The sequence below is a fragment of the Rhineura floridana genome, chromosome 2 (genome assembly GCF_030035675.1).
Source record: "Rhineura floridana isolate rRhiFlo1 chromosome 2, rRhiFlo1.hap2, whole genome shotgun sequence".
NCBI lineage: Eukaryota > Metazoa > Chordata > Lepidosauria > Squamata > Rhineuridae > Rhineura > Rhineura floridana.
This window is the reverse complement of record NC_084481.1, coordinates 10,636,025-10,656,277: the sequence shown is the minus strand read 5'-3', so window position 1 is coordinate 10,656,277 and position 20,253 is coordinate 10,636,025. Positions and strand designations below refer to the sequence as shown.

General features: G+C 42.2%; 1 protein-coding gene across 12 annotated transcripts in view; it reads right to left on the bottom strand.

Moving 5' to 3' along the window:
* The window catches only part of HDAC4 (histone deacetylase 4), a 247,008-nt gene that overhangs the window by 91,707 nt on the left and 135,048 nt on the right, over positions 1–20,253 (bottom strand). The gene's annotated exons all lie outside the window — the stretch shown is intronic.

Genomic DNA, 20,253 nt, shown 5'->3' with positions numbered 1-20,253 from the left:
TTGCAAAGCTTTTCCTTCTATGGATGTTCTATGCGTTGTTTTTCTAATGTATATATAAACAGAATTCATAGAACATGAACAGGCTAACGATGGATGAATTAGCATTTTGTTTTGGTTCCAATGATGACCTCTAGCACAACTTTCTTCTCCAGTATCCCTTTCCTATGTGACATCTGCAGCAGTGTTTTTTGCAAGTGACTGCAGGTCATACAATATAATTATAGTGTTAAAAGTTTTGGTTTTAGTTTTGGAAATTACTGCTAGCTTTTCAAATTTTAACATAGTATCATTAAGCAATTTTTAAAGCTGAACAGAAATTGTTGCCAAGATTTTGATATTTTATTAAAATATACCACAGAATAAGACTCTTTAATAACGGCTGTCAGATAATGCATTTTATGCCCTTTCACATCATTCTAGCTGAAATTTTATAATTGGTTGAACAAGCTAGATATAAAATGCCTACAGAGCAAAGAAAGTTAATTAAAAGAGAAAAAAGTGAAATCAGAAAGATTTAGGAAATGAGAAAAAAAGGCAGATAGCAATTCCAAGCTTTTCATATCTTGTTCAAAAGCCTATCAAGTTTAAGTGTACCGAAGGGAGACAAGGGTTTTTTTTGCAAGCTGGTTGTGTATAATACTGCAGAACACTCTCCTGATTGTCTGCAACTCTAGCTGTCCACACCCAAGATATAGTATTTCTTAGAAATACAATTTTATAGATAAAGAATAATCCTGCTCTACGATGGAAATAGATAAAATAATAAAAGCGACCAGATTGTGGGAGCAATTCAACTTGAGTTTATGCTAGGCTGGAGGGAGTTGGATAAAGTAGACCCCCGGATGAGCTGGCAGGCTCCCAGCACTGCTGGGCTCTGCTGGCAGAAGCCCCTCAGCCCAGCTCAGCCGGGGGTCCTCACTCTTACTGTAGCAGGAGTAGTAGTAGTCGTAGTTTATTACGGGCAAAGATCAGACTGAATACACTCTGGGTCAAATAATCATAAAACAAATAATTATGACAGGACACACATTTTTTGTATAAAAATAATCACTAAAAACCCAAAGCTCAGGTCTGTATTGGCAGTTCGAGTTAACTGTGCTCTTCGGAGTGAAACAGCAGCAGCACAAAATCTCGCTACCTTAATTGTGACCTGCGAAACTTGGTCAAATAAAAGATATCTAACATGGAAAGCAGCGTCCCTGCCTGGAAGACTTTGCGTGATCGGGGTGATCAACGTGTGTCGGAGATCATTATAAAAAGCACAGTCCAACAGAACATGTCCCACAGTCTCTACGGCACCCACTCCACAGGGGCATAATCGCTCAGCATAGGGGACTTTTTGAAATCTGCCATCTAAAAAGGCCGAGGGTAGTACATTAAACTTGGCCGTCGTGAATGCTTTCCGAAGCCTCGGGGTAGGAAGGGAAGAAAGGTAACACGCAGGGGTAAAGGGTCCAGGGCAAGGTATAACTCCAAAATTGGGCACTGGTCGAGAACGATGATTTTGGAGTTCAGCGTCGAGGATTCATTGAGAGTTGCCTCCAGCGCCTTGGTATGGCTTAACAAAAGCACAGCAGTAGCCGAAAATCCTAGACTGGAAAGTTTCATAGTTAAAGTTTTCTTCCATCTCGACTGGAAGATGTCTGACACGACAAGAGGGGCCAGACCCACAGGTAGAAACAGGAGTTTTAACCAGTACTTAAACTTAAGTGTCCAGATACGGTTTCCAAGCGAAGCCCAGTTTCCAGGCGAAGGTAGGCATTAGGGACGCAGGATGGAATGCCCAAAATCGTCCTCAGGAATTTGGTTTGGATCACTTCGTATGGTGTGTATTTATCGTATACACTAATCTGGGAGCCGTATGTCATTTGTGAGATAACTTTGGCAACAAAGACTTGTATGACAGAGGGAACATGTTGCCCACCTTTGTGAAAAAAAAGGACAGGAGAGCCTTAATGTTCCTCTGTGCATTAGTAATGACAGTTTTAGTTTGTAGTTGCCATGATCCCGTAGAATGGAAAGTTACTCCCAGGTACCTAAACGATGGTACTTGTTCAATTTGGCGGCCATTTAAGAGCCAGCGGTGCTTCAGCTTCTTTTTGGTAAACACCACTACCTTCGACTTGGCCTGGTTAATTTCTAGCAGATCTTTTTTGCAATAGTTCCCAAGCGCCCTCAGCAGGCAACGCAGGCCAACACTAGTTAGAGATAGAAGTATCAGGCTTAGGTGGGCAACACAGCCATTTCCAGACAGGACAGTAGGAGTTAAGGGAAGAGTGAAGCCGTTAATTAACAGCACTTGGCAGAAACGCCCAAGGTCAGGCTGCAGCTGCAACGGATGAAAGAAGCAGCAATAAAAGGCTTGAGTGAGCACACAGAGGTGTGGGGGTAATAGGAATGTATTGTAGTTGGTTGGAGAGAGCGAGCGAAGGAGCACGGTGTGACAAACCTATTGAAACAAGTAAAGTTTCTCTTCCTGAACGTCTTGGCTGGTGGTCTATTATTTCATCCTGCAACAGGCATAACAAAGCACACTAAAACGCTACTGGACTGCTGGTTCTGCTGGTTAATTGAAGCTGTACACTCTACAAAGGGTTATGGGCCCAGCTCCACACCAGTAACAACCAATTTGCTACCAGTAAAGAAAGCTTGAGCTACACCGGACAACCAAAGGAAGCTGAGCCGGAGAGCTGGTGAGCTGTGGGAGAGCGGCAAAGCAGCGGCAGAGGATTGTGTTGCCAGGAAACCAAAGTGATAAGGAAGTCTGCGAGAATGGCTGGAGTAACTTTGGCTGGCATTCCACTGGAACGTCTCTCGGAACGAAATTACTCATGCTGGCGGCTGCGGATGCAAGCCTATCTAAACAGAGAGGATTTATGGAAAGTAATTGACCAACAACCCCCCTCCGTTCCACCACCTGCAGAATGGCTACGCTGGGACGAAAGAGCGAAGTCATTAATAATCTTGGCTGTCGGAGACTCGCAACTATTACATCTAAGAGGTAAAAATACTGCTAAGGATATGTGGACTGCTTTAAGAGACTATTATGTTCAAGCAACAGCTAGCAATAGAATAAGTCTTGCGAGAAAACTATACAGAATGCAGCTAACAGAAGAAGTGAGAATGTCAGAACACTTAATGAGAATTGCAAGCCTGTTTGCAGAATTACAGGAAAGGGGCGTGGAACACACGGAAACACAACAAATATATATCACTCTTTCAACACTCAATGACTCTTGGAATCCTGTCATCAGCGCACTTGAAGCGATGCCCGATTCTGGCCTTTCGGTTCGATATGTAACAGACAAACTCAAACAAGAGTGGGAGAGAAGAAAAGAAACAAAACAAAGGCAAGAGGAACGGAACGAAAGGAGTGAAAGAAAAGAAAAGACAGAGATAAAGGCTTTTCGGACTAAAGCATGTTACAACTGTGGCTCCTTGCATCATCTAAGGCGGGACTGTGACTTACTGAGAAGGAGGAGGGACGGAAGAAAACCCTCACACGTGCAGTTGGTGAGTGCAAAGACAAAGAATGAAAAAGACATTGTAAACAGAGACAATAGTACGTGGGTCTTGGACTCAGGTTCCACCCATTCACTCATAAATGATAAAAGTTTATTTAAAACAATGGTGCCAGCTGATGAAGACGTGAGTTTAGCTGATGGTACTAAACAAAGGGTGATGGGTAAGGGTACTGTACAGATATGTGCTTTACAAACGATAATGACAAATGTTTTATTTGTGCCTAATTTAACTCAAAACATTCTGTCAGTTTCAAAACTATTGGAAATGGGTTATAGTGTGTTATTCAGTAACAAGAAATGTGAGATAATGAAAAAGGGAAAGGTGTGCCTAAAGGGATATTGTAAAGAATCCATGTTCTATGTAAAAGTAAACCCTACAGCACAGGCCTCACTAGTAACACATAAGAAAACCCATGATAAATGTATCCATGAATGGCACCGAAGGCTGGGGCATGTAAATTATGAGACTGTGAAAAAGGCAGCTCAATTCAGTGCTGATGTACAACTAAAAGACTGCAAACAATACATGCAGTGTGAAGTATGTCAGCAAACAAAGGCCACTGTAGCTCCAATTAACAAAGTAGCAGAAAGAAATACTGATAAACCTTATCAGACTATACATGTTGATTTAGCGGGACCATTTCCCAAAACGCAAGGTGGTGCTAAATATTTTCTCGTGATTGTTGACGATTATTCAAGATATTGTCATGTAAATTTACTAAAAACAAAAGATGAGACTGCAGAGAAGTTAAAATGTTTTCTGACCAGAGTGGAAGTACAGCATGGCACACAGGTGCAACAGATTAGATCTGACCAGGGCGGGGAGTTCACAGGAAAGTCCCTGGAACAATATTTTGAAAAGAAAGGAATAAACCATGCTGTAACCGCCCCGTTTTCTCCGCATCAGAATGGGACAGCGGAAAGGAAAAACAAAACATTGCAGGATGCAATGAGAGCAATGTTAAAGGATTCAGGCCTTGCTCACACTTTCTGGGGGGAAAGTTTAATGTATGCTACATATATTCAAAATAGAGTACTGCATAGAACTATTGCCATGTCACCATATGAAATGTTGTACAAAAGAAAGCCCAGATTGCAACACATACTGAGATTTGGTTCACCATGCTGGGTGCATGTTCCCAAGGGAAAGAGAAAGGGAAAATTGGCTCCCAGAGCGAAAAAGGGATATCTGTTGGGGTTTCAACATGTGAATTACCGCGTGTGGGTTCCACAGGATGGTAGTGTAACACTCAGCAGGAGTGTTAGAACACAAGAAAAAGACTCAGAGAACCACAAAACATATGTAAATCTAGATCGCAGTGACACAAATGGCATAAATGCAACAGAGCCTGCTCAACAGATAAAACAGGAAAGGGAAGAAACAAAACAGGAGATAGAGACAAGCAGCTCTGATTCCAGTAGCAGTGCATCAAACACAGATACAGAAACAAGAAACAGGAATATTAAGGAGGTCAACACGACAAAACATAGGGAAACCGCCAGAACGTTTCCAGGTATCAGCCATACAGGGTGAGACAAACAATGAGGAAAACAAACAGTGCAAAGTTATAACAGACAGTGATACCCTGTTCATAAACAGCATAAGGGCACGAATGGAAAAGTATGCTCAAGAAGGTGACAGTGACTGTGCATATATGTGTTAAATGTGTTCATACTCAAAGAATGTAGAAAATTGCTTAACATGCCTGAAGACTGTTTTTTTCAAATGTAAAAATGTAAAGCAATGTAAAGATGAAAACTGTATACTTGTACATGCAATGGATTGTAACTCACGATGTCTGTCTGGAAGGTGGGGGCTGTCAGGCTTAGGTGGGCAACACAGCCATTTCCAGACAGGACAGTAGGAGTTAAGGGAAGAGTGAAGCCGTTAATTAACAGCACTTGGCAGAAACGCCCAAGGTCAGGCTGCAGCTGCAACGGATGAAAGAAGCAGCAATAAAAGGCTTGAGTGAGCACACAGAGGTGTGGGGGTAATAGGAATGTATTGTAGTTGGTTGGAGAGAGAGAGCGAAGGAGCACGGTGTGACAAACCTATTGAAACAAGTAAAGTTTCTCTTCCTGAACGTCTTGGCTGGTGGTCTATTATTTCATCCTGCAACAGGCATAACAAAGCACACTAAAACGCTACTGGACTGCTGGTTCTGCTGGTTAATTGAAGCTGTACACTCTACAAAGGGTTATGGGCCCAGCTCCACACCAGTAACAACCAATTTGCTACCAGTAAAGAAAGCTTGAGCTACACCGGACAACCAAAGGAAGCTGAGCCGGAGAGCTGGTGAGCTGTGGGAGAGCGGCAAAGCAGCGGCAGAGGATTGTGTTGCCAGGAAACCAAAGTGATAAGGAAGTCTGCGAGAATGGCTGGAGTAACTTTGGCTGGCATTCCACTGGAACGTCTCTCGGAACGAAATTACTCATGCTGGCGGCTGCGGATGCAAGCCTATCTAAACAGAGAGGATTTATGGAAAGTAATTGACCAACAACCCCCCTCCGTTCCACCACCTGCAGAATGGCTACGCTGGGACGAAAGAGCGAAGTCATTAATAATCTTGGCTGTCGGAGACTCGCAACTATTACATCTAAGAGGTAAAAATACTGCTAAGGATATGTGGACTGCTTTAAGAGACTATTATGTTCAAGCAACAGCTAGCAATAGAATAAGTCTTGCGAGAAAACTATACAGAATGCAGCTAACAGAAGAAGTGAGAATGTCAGAACACTTAATGAGAATTGCAAGCCTGTTTGCAGAATTACAGGAAAGGGGCGTGGAACACACGGAAACACAACAAATATATATCACTCTTTCAACACTCAATGACTCTTGGAATCCTGTCATCAGCGCACTTGAAGCGATGCCCGATTCTGGCCTTTCGGTTCGATATGTAACAGACAAACTCAAACAAGAGTGGGAGAGAAGAAAAGAAACAAAACAAAGGCAAGAGGAACGGAACGAAAGGAGTGAAAGAAAAGAAAAGACAGAGATAAAGGCTTTTCGGACTAAAGCATGTTACAACTGTGGCTCCTTGCATCATCTAAGGCGGGACTGTGACTTACTGAGAAGGAGGAGGGACGGAAGAAAACCCTCACACGTGCAGTTGGTGAGTGCAAAGACAAAGAATGAAAAAGACATTGTAAACAGAGACAATAGTACGTGGGTCTTGGACTCAGGTTCCACCCATTCACTCATAAATGATAAAAGTTTATTTAAAACAATGGTGCCAGCTGATGAAGACGTGAGTTTAGCTGATGGTACTAAACAAAGGGTGATGGGTAAGGGTACTGTACAGATATGTGCTTTACAAACGATAATGACAAATGTTTTATTTGTGCCTAATTTAACTCAAAACATTCTGTCAGTTTCAAAACTATTGGAAATGGGTTATAGTGTGTTATTCAGTAACAAGAAATGTGAGATAATGAAAAAGGGAAAGGTGTGCCTAAAGGGATATTGTAAAGAATCCATGTTCTATGTAAAAGTAAACCCTACAGCACAGGCCTCACTAGTAACACATAAGAAAACCCATGATAAATGTATCCATGAATGGCACCGAAGGCTGGGGCATGTAAATTATGAGACTGTGAAAAAGGCAGCTCAATTCAGTGCTGATGTACAACTAAAAGACTGCAAACAATACATGCAGTGTGAAGTATGTCAGCAAACAAAGGCCACTGTAGCTCCAATTAACAAAGTAGCAGAAAGAAATACTGATAAACCTTATCAGACTATACATGTTGATTTAGCGGGACCATTTCCCAAAACGCAAGGTGGTGCTAAATATTTTCTCGTGATTGTTGACGATTATTCAAGATATTGTCATGTAAATTTACTAAAAACAAAAGATGAGACTGCAGAGAAGTTAAAATGTTTTCTGACCAGAGTGGAAGTACAGCATGGCACACAGGTGCAACAGATTAGATCTGACCAGGGCGGGGAGTTCACAGGAAAGTCCCTGGAACAATATTTTGAAAAGAAAGGAATAAACCATGCTGTAACCGCCCCGTTTTCTCCGCATCAGAATGGGACAGCGGAAAGGAAAAACAAAACATTGCAGGATGCAATGAGAGCAATGTTAAAGGATTCAGGCCTTGCTCACACTTTCTGGGGGGAAAGTTTAATGTATGCTACATATATTCAAAATAGAGTACTGCATAGAACTATTGCCATGTCACCATATGAAATGTTGTACAAAAGAAAGCCCAGATTGCAACACATACTGAGATTTGGTTCACCATGCTGGGTGCATGTTCCCAAGGGAAAGAGAAAGGGAAAATTGGCTCCCAGAGCGAAAAAGGGATATCTGTTGGGGTTTCAACATGTGAATTACCGCGTGTGGGTTCCACAGGATGGTAGTGTAACACTCAGCAGGAGTGTTAGAACACAAGAAAAAGACTCAGAGAACCACAAAACATATGTAAATCTAGATCGCAGTGACACAAATGGCATAAATGCAACAGAGCCTGCTCAACAGATAAAACAGGAAAGGGAAGAAACAAAACAGGAGATAGAGACAAGCAGCTCTGATTCCAGTAGCAGTGCATCAAACACAGATACAGAAACAAGAAACAGGAATATTAAGGAGGTCAACACGACAAAACATAGGGAAACCGCCAGAACGTTTCCAGGTATCAGCCATACAGGGTGAGACAAACAATGAGGAAAACAAACAGTGCAAAGTTATAACAGACAGTGATACCCTGTTCATAAACAGCATAAGGGCACGAATGGAAAAGTATGCTCAAGAAGGTGACAGTGACTGTGCATATATGTGTTAAATGTGTTCATACTCAAAGAATGTAGAAAATTGCTTAACATGCCTGAAGACTGTTTTTTTCAAATGTAAAAATGTAAAGCAATGTAAAGATGAAAACTGTATACTTGTACATGCAATGGATTGTAACTCACGATGTCTGTCTGGAAGGTGGGGGCTGTCAGGCTTAGGTGGGCAACACAGCCATTTCCAGACAGGACAGTAGGAGTTAAGGGAAGAGTGAAGCCGTTAATTAACAGCACTTGGCAGAAACGCCCAAGGTCAGGCTGCAGCTGCAACGGATGAAAGAAGCAGCAATAAAAGGCTTGAGTGAGCACACAGAGGTGTGGGGGTAATAGGAATGTATTGTAGTTGGTTGGAGAGAGAGAGCGAAGGAGCACGGTGTGACAAACCTATTGAAACAAGTAAAGTTTCTCTTCCTGAACGTCTTGGCTGGTGGTCTATTATTTCATCCTGCAACAGGCATAACAAAGCACACTAAAACGCTACTGGACTGCTGGTTCTGCTGGTTAATTGAAGCTGTACACTCTACAAAGGGTTATGGGCCCAGCTCCACACCAGTAACAACCAATTTGCTACCAGTAAAGAAAGCTTGAGCTACACCGGACAACCAAAGGAAGCTGAGCCGGAGAGCTGGTGAGCTGTGGGAGAGCGGCAAAGCAGCGGCAGAGGATTGTGTTGCCAGGAAACCAAAGTGATAAGGAAGTCTGCGAGAATGGCTGGAGTAACTTTGGCTGGCATTCCACTGGAACGTCTCTCGGAACGAAATTACTCATGCTGGCGGCTGCGGATGCAAGCCTATCTAAACAGAGAGGATTTATGGAAAGTAATTGACCAACAACCCCCCTCCGTTCCACCACCTGCAGAATGGCTACGCTGGGACGAAAGAGCGAAGTCATTAATAATCTTGGCTGTCGGAGACTCGCAACTATTACATCTAAGAGGTAAAAATACTGCTAAGGATATGTGGACTGCTTTAAGAGACTATTATGTTCAAGCAACAGCTAGCAATAGAATAAGTCTTGCGAGAAAACTATACAGAATGCAGCTAACAGAAGAAGTGAGAATGTCAGAACACTTAATGAGAATTGCAAGCCTGTTTGCAGAATTACAGGAAAGGGGCGTGGAACACACGGAAACACAACAAATATATATCACTCTTTCAACACTCAATGACTCTTGGAATCCTGTCATCAGCGCACTTGAAGCGATGCCCGATTCTGGCCTTTCGGTTCGATATGTAACAGACAAACTCAAACAAGAGTGGGAGAGAAGAAAAGAAACAAAACAAAGGCAAGAGGAACGGAACGAAAGGAGTGAAAGAAAAGAAAAGACAGAGATAAAGGCTTTTCGGACTAAAGCATGTTACAACTGTGGCTCCTTGCATCATCTAAGGCGGGACTGTGACTTACTGAGAAGGAGGAGGGACGGAAGAAAACCCTCACACGTGCAGTTGGTGAGTGCAAAGACAAAGAATGAAAAAGACATTGTAAACAGAGACAATAGTACGTGGGTCTTGGACTCAGGTTCCACCCATTCACTCATAAATGATAAAAGTTTATTTAAAACAATGGTGCCAGCTGATGAAGACGTGAGTTTAGCTGATGGTACTAAACAAAGGGTGATGGGTAAGGGTACTGTACAGATATGTGCTTTACAAACGATAATGACAAATGTTTTATTTGTGCCTAATTTAACTCAAAACATTCTGTCAGTTTCAAAACTATTGGAAATGGGTTATAGTGTGTTATTCAGTAACAAGAAATGTGAGATAATGAAAAAGGGAAAGGTGTGCCTAAAGGGATATTGTAAAGAATCCATGTTCTATGTAAAAGTAAACCCTACAGCACAGGCCTCACTAGTAACACATAAGAAAACCCATGATAAATGTATCCATGAATGGCACCGAAGGCTGGGGCATGTAAATTATGAGACTGTGAAAAAGGCAGCTCAATTCAGTGCTGATGTACAACTAAAAGACTGCAAACAATACATGCAGTGTGAAGTATGTCAGCAAACAAAGGCCACTGTAGCTCCAATTAACAAAGTAGCAGAAAGAAATACTGATAAACCTTATCAGACTATACATGTTGATTTAGCGGGACCATTTCCCAAAACGCAAGGTGGTGCTAAATATTTTCTCGTGATTGTTGACGATTATTCAAGATATTGTCATGTAAATTTACTAAAAACAAAAGATGAGACTGCAGAGAAGTTAAAATGTTTTCTGACCAGAGTGGAAGTACAGCATGGCACACAGGTGCAACAGATTAGATCTGACCAGGGCGGGGAGTTCACAGGAAAGTCCCTGGAACAATATTTTGAAAAGAAAGGAATAAACCATGCTGTAACCGCCCCGTTTTCTCCGCATCAGAATGGGACAGCGGAAAGGAAAAACAAAACATTGCAGGATGCAATGAGAGCAATGTTAAAGGATTCAGGCCTTGCTCACACTTTCTGGGGGGAAAGTTTAATGTATGCTACATATATTCAAAATAGAGTACTGCATAGAACTATTGCCATGTCACCATATGAAATGTTGTACAAAAGAAAGCCCAGATTGCAACACATACTGAGATTTGGTTCACCATGCTGGGTGCATGTTCCCAAGGGAAAGAGAAAGGGAAAATTGGCTCCCAGAGCGAAAAAGGGATATCTGTTGGGGTTTCAACATGTGAATTACCGCGTGTGGGTTCCACAGGATGGTAGTGTAACACTCAGCAGGAGTGTTAGAACACAAGAAAAAGACTCAGAGAACCACAAAACATATGTAAATCTAGATCGCAGTGACACAAATGGCATAAATGCAACAGAGCCTGCTCAACAGATAAAACAGGAAAGGGAAGAAACAAAACAGGAGATAGAGACAAGCAGCTCTGATTCCAGTAGCAGTGCATCAAACACAGATACAGAAACAAGAAACAGGAATATTAAGGAGGTCAACACGACAAAACATAGGGAAACCGCCAGAACGTTTCCAGGTATCAGCCATACAGGGTGAGACAAACAATGAGGAAAACAAACAGTGCAAAGTTATAACAGACAGTGATACCCTGTTCATAAACAGCATAAGGGCACGAATGGAAAAGTATGCTCAAGAAGGTGACAGTGACTGTGCATATATGTGTTAAATGTGTTCATACTCAAAGAATGTAGAAAATTGCTTAACATGCCTGAAGACTGTTTTTTTCAAATGTAAAAATGTAAAGCAATGTAAAGATGAAAACTGTATACTTGTACATGCAATGGATTGTAACTCACGATGTCTGTCTGGAAGGTGGGGGCTGTCAGGCTTAGGTGGGCAACACAGCCATTTCCAGACAGGACAGTAGGAGTTAAGGGAAGAGTGAAGCCGTTAATTAACAGCACTTGGCAGAAACGCCCAAGGTCAGGCTGCAGCTGCAACGGATGAAAGAAGCAGCAATAAAAGGCTTGAGTGAGCACACAGAGGTGTGGGGGTAATAGGAATGTATTGTAGTTGGTTGGAGAGAGAGAGCGAAGGAGCACGGTGTGACAAACCTATTGAAACAAGTAAAGTTTCTCTTCCTGAACGTCTTGGCTGGTGGTCTATTATTTCATCCTGCAACAGGCATAACAAAGCACACTAAAACGCTACTGGACTGCTGGTTCTGCTGGTTAATTGAAGCTGTACACTCTACAAAGGGTTATGGGCCCAGCTCCACACCAGTAACAACCAATTTGCTACCAGTAAAGAAAGCTTGAGCTACACCGGACAACCAAAGGAAGCTGAGCCGGAGAGCTGGTGAGCTGTGGGAGAGCGGCAAAGCAGCGGCAGAGGATTGTGTTGCCAGGAAACCAAAGTGATAAGGAAGTCTGCGAGAATGGCTGGAGTAACTTTGGCTGGCATTCCACTGGAACGTCTCTCGGAACGAAATTACTCATGCTGGCGGCTGCGGATGCAAGCCTATCTAAACAGAGAGGATTTATGGAAAGTAATTGACCAACAACCCCCCTCCGTTCCACCACCTGCAGAATGGCTACGCTGGGACGAAAGAGCGAAGTCATTAATAATCTTGGCTGTCGGAGACTCGCAACTATTACATCTAAGAGGTAAAAATACTGCTAAGGATATGTGGACTGCTTTAAGAGACTATTATGTTCAAGCAACAGCTAGCAATAGAATAAGTCTTGCGAGAAAACTATACAGAATGCAGCTAACAGAAGAAGTGAGAATGTCAGAACACTTAATGAGAATTGCAAGCCTGTTTGCAGAATTACAGGAAAGGGGCGTGGAACACACGGAAACACAACAAATATATATCACTCTTTCAACACTCAATGACTCTTGGAATCCTGTCATCAGCGCACTTGAAGCGATGCCCGATTCTGGCCTTTCGGTTCGATATGTAACAGACAAACTCAAACAAGAGTGGGAGAGAAGAAAAGAAACAAAACAAAGGCAAGAGGAACGGAACGAAAGGAGTGAAAGAAAAGAAAAGACAGAGATAAAGGCTTTTCGGACTAAAGCATGTTACAACTGTGGCTCCTTGCATCATCTAAGGCGGGACTGTGACTTACTGAGAAGGAGGAGGGACGGAAGAAAACCCTCACACGTGCAGTTGGTGAGTGCAAAGACAAAGAATGAAAAAGACATTGTAAACAGAGACAATAGTACGTGGGTCTTGGACTCAGGTTCCACCCATTCACTCATAAATGATAAAAGTTTATTTAAAACAATGGTGCCAGCTGATGAAGACGTGAGTTTAGCTGATGGTACTAAACAAAGGGTGATGGGTAAGGGTACTGTACAGATATGTGCTTTACAAACGATAATGACAAATGTTTTATTTGTGCCTAATTTAACTCAAAACATTCTGTCAGTTTCAAAACTATTGGAAATGGGTTATAGTGTGTTATTCAGTAACAAGAAATGTGAGATAATGAAAAAGGGAAAGGTGTGCCTAAAGGGATATTGTAAAGAATCCATGTTCTATGTAAAAGTAAACCCTACAGCACAGGCCTCACTAGTAACACATAAGAAAACCCATGATAAATGTATCCATGAATGGCACCGAAGGCTGGGGCATGTAAATTATGAGACTGTGAAAAAGGCAGCTCAATTCAGTGCTGATGTACAACTAAAAGACTGCAAACAATACATGCAGTGTGAAGTATGTCAGCAAACAAAGGCCACTGTAGCTCCAATTAACAAAGTAGCAGAAAGAAATACTGATAAACCTTATCAGACTATACATGTTGATTTAGCGGGACCATTTCCCAAAACGCAAGGTGGTGCTAAATATTTTCTCGTGATTGTTGACGATTATTCAAGATATTGTCATGTAAATTTACTAAAAACAAAAGATGAGACTGCAGAGAAGTTAAAATGTTTTCTGACCAGAGTGGAAGTACAGCATGGCACACAGGTGCAACAGATTAGATCTGACCAGGGCGGGGAGTTCACAGGAAAGTCCCTGGAACAATATTTTGAAAAGAAAGGAATAAACCATGCTGTAACCGCCCCGTTTTCTCCGCATCAGAATGGGACAGCGGAAAGGAAAAACAAAACATTGCAGGATGCAATGAGAGCAATGTTAAAGGATTCAGGCCTTGCTCACACTTTCTGGGGGGAAAGTTTAATGTATGCTACATATATTCAAAATAGAGTACTGCATAGAACTATTGCCATGTCACCATATGAAATGTTGTACAAAAGAAAGCCCAGATTGCAACACATACTGAGATTTGGTTCACCATGCTGGGTGCATGTTCCCAAGGGAAAGAGAAAGGGAAAATTGGCTCCCAGAGCGAAAAAGGGATATCTGTTGGGGTTTCAACATGTGAATTACCGCGTGTGGGTTCCACAGGATGGTAGTGTAACACTCAGCAGGAGTGTTAGAACACAAGAAAAAGACTCAGAGAACCACAAAACATATGTAAATCTAGATCGCAGTGACACAAATGGCATAAATGCAACAGAGCCTGCTCAACAGATAAAACAGGAAAGGGAAGAAACAAAACAGGAGATAGAGACAAGCAGCTCTGATTCCAGTAGCAGTGCATCAAACACAGATACAGAAACAAGAAACAGGAATATTAAGGAGGTCAACACGACAAAACATAGGGAAACCGCCAGAACGTTTCCAGGTATCAGCCATACAGGGTGAGACAAACAATGAGGAAAACAAACAGTGCAAAGTTATAACAGACAGTGATACCCTGTTCATAAACAGCATAAGGGCACGAATGGAAAAGTATGCTCAAGAAGGTGACAGTGACTGTGCATATATGTGTTAAATGTGTTCATACTCAAAGAATGTAGAAAATTGCTTAACATGCCTGAAGACTGTTTTTTTCAAATGTAAAAATGTAAAGCAATGTAAAGATGAAAACTGTATACTTGTACATGCAATGGATTGTAACTCACGATGTCTGTCTGGAAGGTGGGGGCTGTCAGGCTTAGGTGGGCAACACAGCCATTTCCAGACAGGACAGTAGGAGTTAAGGGAAGAGTGAAGCCGTTAATTAACAGCACTTGGCAGAAACGCCCAAGGTCAGGCTGCAGCTGCAACGGATGAAAGAAGCAGCAATAAAAGGCTTGAGTGAGCACACAGAGGTGTGGGGGTAATAGGAATGTATTGTAGTTGGTTGGAGAGAGAGAGCGAAGGAGCACGGTGTGACAAACCTATTGAAACAAGTAAAGTTTCTCTTCCTGAACGTCTTGGCTGGTGGTCTATTATTTCATCCTGCAACAGGCATAACAAAGCACACTAAAACGCTACTGGACTGCTGGTTCTGCTGGTTAATTGAAGCTGTACACTCTACAAAGGGTTATGGGCCCAGCTCCACACCAGTAACAACCAATTTGCTACCAGTAAAGAAAGCTTGAGCTACACCGGACAACCAAAGGAAGCTGAGCCGGAGAGCTGGTGAGCTGTGGGAGAGCGGCAAAGCAGCGGCAGAGGATTGTGTTGCCAGGAAACCAAAGTGATAAGGAAGTCTGCGAGAATGGCTGGAGTAACTTTGGCTGGCATTCCACTGGAACGTCTCTCGGAACGAAATTACTCATGCTGGCGGCTGCGGATGCAAGCCTATCTAAACAGAGAGGATTTATGGAAAGTAATTGACCAACAACCCCCCTCCGTTCCACCACCTGCAGAATGGCTACGCTGGGACGAAAGAGCGAAGTCATTAATAATCTTGGCTGTCGGAGACTCGCAACTATTACATCTAAGAGGTAAAAATACTGCTAAGGATATGTGGACTGCTTTAAGAGACTATTATGTTCAAGCAACAGCTAGCAATAGAATAAGTCTTGCGAGAAAACTATACAGAATGCAGCTAACAGAAGAAGTGAGAATGTCAGAACACTTAATGAGAATTGCAAGCCTGTTTGCAGAATTACAGGAAAGGGGCGTGGAACACACGGAAACACAACAAATATATATCACTCTTTCAACACTCAATGACTCTTGGAATCCTGTCATCAGCGCACTTGAAGCGATGCCCGATTCTGGCCTTTCGGTTCGATATGTAACAGACAAACTCAAACAAGAGTGGGAGAGAAGAAAAGAAACAAAACAAAGGCAAGAGGAACGGAACGAAAGGAGTGAAAGAAAAGAAAAGACAGAGATAAAGGCTTTTCGGACTAAAGCATGTTACAACTGTGGCTCCTTGCATCATCTAAGGCGGGACTGTGACTTACTGAGAAGGAGGAGGGACGGAAGAAAACCCTCACACGTGCAGTTGGTGAGTGCAAAGACAAAGAATGAAAAAGACATTGTAAACAGAGACAATAGTACGTGGGTCTTGGACTCAGGTTCCACCCATTCACTCATAAATGATAAAAGTTTATTTAAAACAATGGTGCCAGCTGATGAAGACGTGAGTTTAGCTGATGGTACTAAACAAAGGGTGATGGGTAAGGGTACTGTACAGATATGTGCTTTACAAACGATAATGACAAATGTTTTATTTGTGCCTAATTTAACTCAAAACATTCTGTCAGTTTCAAAACTATTGGAAATGGGTTATAGTGTGTTATTCAGTAACAAGAAATGTGAGATAATGAAAAAGGGAAAGGTGTGCCTAAAGGGATATTGTAAAGAATCCATGTTCTATGTAAAAGTAAACCCTACAGCACAGGCCTCACTAGTAACACATAAGAAAACCCATGATAAATGTATCCATGAATGGCACCGAAGGCTGGGGCATGTAAATTATGAGACTGTGAAAAAGGCAGCTCAATTCAGTGCTGATGTACAACTAAAAGACTGCAAACAATACATGCAGTGTGAAGTATGTCAGCAAACAAAGGCCACTGTAGCTCCAATTAACAAAGTAGCAGAAAGAAATACTGATAAACCTTATCAGACTATACATGTTGATTTAGCGGGACCATTTCCCAAAACGCAAGGTGGTGCTAAATATTTTCTCGTGATTGTTGACGATTATTCAAGATATTGTCATGTAAATTTACTAAAAACAAAAGATGAGACTGCAGAGAAGTTAAAATGTTTTCTGACCAGAGTGGAAGTACAGCATGGCACACAGGTGCAACAGATTAGATCTGACCAGGGCGGGGAGTTCACAGGAAAGTCCCTGGAACAATATTTTGAAAAGAAAGGAATAAACCATGCTGTAACCGCCCCGTTTTCTCCGCATCAGAATGGGACAGCGGAAAGGAAAAACAAAACATTGCAGGATGCAATGAGAGCAATGTTAAAGGATTCAGGCCTTGCTCACACTTTCTGGGGGGAAAGTTTAATGTATGCTACATATATTCAAAATAGAGTACTGCATAGAACTATTGCCATGTCACCATATGAAATGTTGTACAAAAGAAAGCCCAGATTGCAACACATACTGAGATTTGGTTCACCATGCTGGGTGCATGTTCCCAAGGGAAAGAGAAAGGGAAAATTGGCTCCCAGAGCGAAAAAGGGATATCTGTTGGGGTTTCAACATGTGAATTACCGCGTGTGGGTTCCACAGGATGGTAGTGTAACACTCAGCAGGAGTGTTAGAACACAAGAAAAAGACTCAGAGAACCACAAAACATATGTAAATCTAGATCGCAGTGACACAAATGGCATAAATGCAACAGAGCCTGCTCAACAGATAAAACAGGAAAGGGAAGAAACAAAACAGGAGATAGAGACAAGCAGCTCTGATTCCAGTAGCAGTGCATCAAACACAGATACAGAAACAAGAAACAGGAATATTAAGGAGGTCAACACGACAAAACATAGGGAAACCGCCAGAACGTTTCCAGGTATCAGCCATACAGGGTGAGACAAACAATGAGGAAAACAAACAGTGCAAAGTTATAACAGACAGTGATACCCTGTTCATAAATAGCATAAGGGCACGAATGGAAAAGTATGCTCAAGAAGGTGACAGTGACTGTGCATATATGTGTTAAATGTGTTCATACTCAAAGAATGTAGAAAATTGCTTAACATGCCTGAAGACTGTACAAATGTAAAAATGTAAAGCAATGTAAAGATGAAAACTGTATACTTGTACATGCAATGGATTGTAACTCACGATGTCTGTCTGGAAGGTGGGGGCTGTCAGGCTTAGGTGGGCAACACAGCCATTTCCAGACAGGACAGTAGGAGTTAAGGGAAGAGTGAAGCCGTTAATTAACAGCACTTGGCAGAAACGCCCAAGGTCAGGCTGCAGCTGCAACGGATGAAAGAAGCAGCAATAAAAGGCTTGAGTGAGCACACAGAGGTGTGGGGGTAATAGGAATGTATTGTAGTTGGTTGGAGAGAGCGAGCGAAGGAGCACGGTGTGACAAACCTATTGAAACAAGTAAAGTTTCTCTTCCTGAACGTCTTGGCTGGTGGTCTATTATTTCATCCTGCAGCAGGCATAACAAAGCACACTAAAACGCTACTGGACTGCTGGTTCTGCTGGTTAATTGAAGCTGTACACTCTAGAAGAAGTACTGCATCGTCAGCATACAGAACTGACAGGGGTTTATTCGCCAGAGTGGGGTGATGGCAGGAGACTGATGTCAAGCTGCTGACCAGGGAGCTGATGTAAAAAATTGAACAGGGAGGGGGCCAAGGATACAGCCCTGTTTAACTCCCTCAAAAGTGGGAATGGGTCTAGTCAGGCTACCGGAGTTGTTACATCTTATGCATAAGTAAGTATTTTCATGTAGCCACCAAGTAAGTAATAGCAGATGCCTGTCGATGTTTGTGGCCTTAAATTTGTCTATCTCTGGGAATAAGATCGAAATCTGATTTAAAATCTATGAATCGGGAGGAGCGTAAAGGGCTCCTCCCGATTTGGTTGAGAATTTTTCCACCAAGTGTTGGAGCACCAGACCATGATCAATAGTGGAACGCTCCACCCTAAACCCAGCTTGTTCCTCTGCCAAGATGTTTTCATGGTCCAGCCAGCTTTGTAGTTTTTCCAATAGGTGGCTGGCGTATAATTTACTGACAATGTTTAACAAACCAATAGGTCTGTAGTTGGCGGGATCTAAACGGGAACCTTTTTTGTAAATTGGGATAATAATTGCTGAGCCCCAGTCATCAGGAATATCAGCAATGCGATCGATATACGTAAATAGCGCTGCTAGAACTGGTGTCCACCATTCAGTGTTTGATTTAAAAGCTTACAGGGGGATATTATCGGGCCCAGGAGCCTTAGCCGGCTTCAGCTTTGCAATTAATGTAGTAACTTCCTTAGATGTAACCAGAGGCCATTCAGGGAGATCTTTTATAGAAATTTCAGCAAAATGATAAGGAATTTGGCCTCCAGCATAAATGTTATAAAAATGCAGTTCCCAGGAATACACGGGAATATAATAGTCCAGATTGGTGGAGGTTTGGGTCCAGCCCCTAGCCACCAACCTCCAACAGGTGGCTGAGTCCTTAGAACTAGAGGCTTGTATTACTCTTACTGTAGGAAGTTCAGAAGCTCTTTTATGTTGGCTGTTTTGTAGGTCACATATTTGACATAGGTATCTGGACTGTTTACCGGCAGTTGGCTCTTTAGTTATATCTGCTATAAGAACCTGTTAAATGTTGTGGATAAATGCAGCTTCCATCATAAAAATGGGATTTGATTGCTGGATGCTAGATCAGGAAGAGTCTCTAAAAGTAGGTATCTGAGATCAATCACTTAGATCCCCTGCAAGGCAGGAAGCTGCTGCTGCCTTTAAAACACCCTCCCCTCTCTCTCTGAATCCAACTCCTCTAAACATTCTATGACATTCTGTTCCTGCTTCTGGTCTGCAGAGCTACTGTGGAAGAATGACCATGGCACCAGCTGGAGAGAATGCCTAGAGAGTGGGCGGAAGGTGTAATGGGTAGTTTCTATTTCCATCAGAAGAGAGGAGCTGTGACCATAGTTACTAGAGGGTAGCATGCAGAAGTCTAAGCCCTGGTTGTGGCTACAGCCAGGACAATTAGTGTCTCCTGGGAAGTGCTCTTTCTGCTATAGCAATTTTAATGTTATCTCATATATGACAAAACTGACAGATTAGGCACTGAAAGGTTTTATTATTATATAAGATTGAAACACTAGGAATTGGCCAGTTAAGCTTGAAACTGAGACAATCCATCACAGCCTAAATTCAGTTTTTAAGCTACTGAGGGGGAAAAAAGGCACAGTCTGCCTGGAAATAATCAATGTTATACACAAATCTCACTCCAGGAAGGCTGCATTCAAGCCTGAATAAATGAAATCTTAACACATACTTTGTTGCAAAATTGGCAATAGGGATCTTTAAAACTGACACAAATAAATTGCAATATATTTACTTTCAAAGAGATTGCATCACCCATGGCTTCTAATAATCCTAATTTTAAGCTTTGCCCCACAAAGTATGTTTGGAGAGCAGCAAATGAAATCTCCATGGAAATAACAGCTCTAAACTGCATCAGTATGCTAATTTGAATGAAGTCTACGTCTGGCACATGCATAGTAGTGGCATGTTTCCAGAAGTACAAAAATGACGT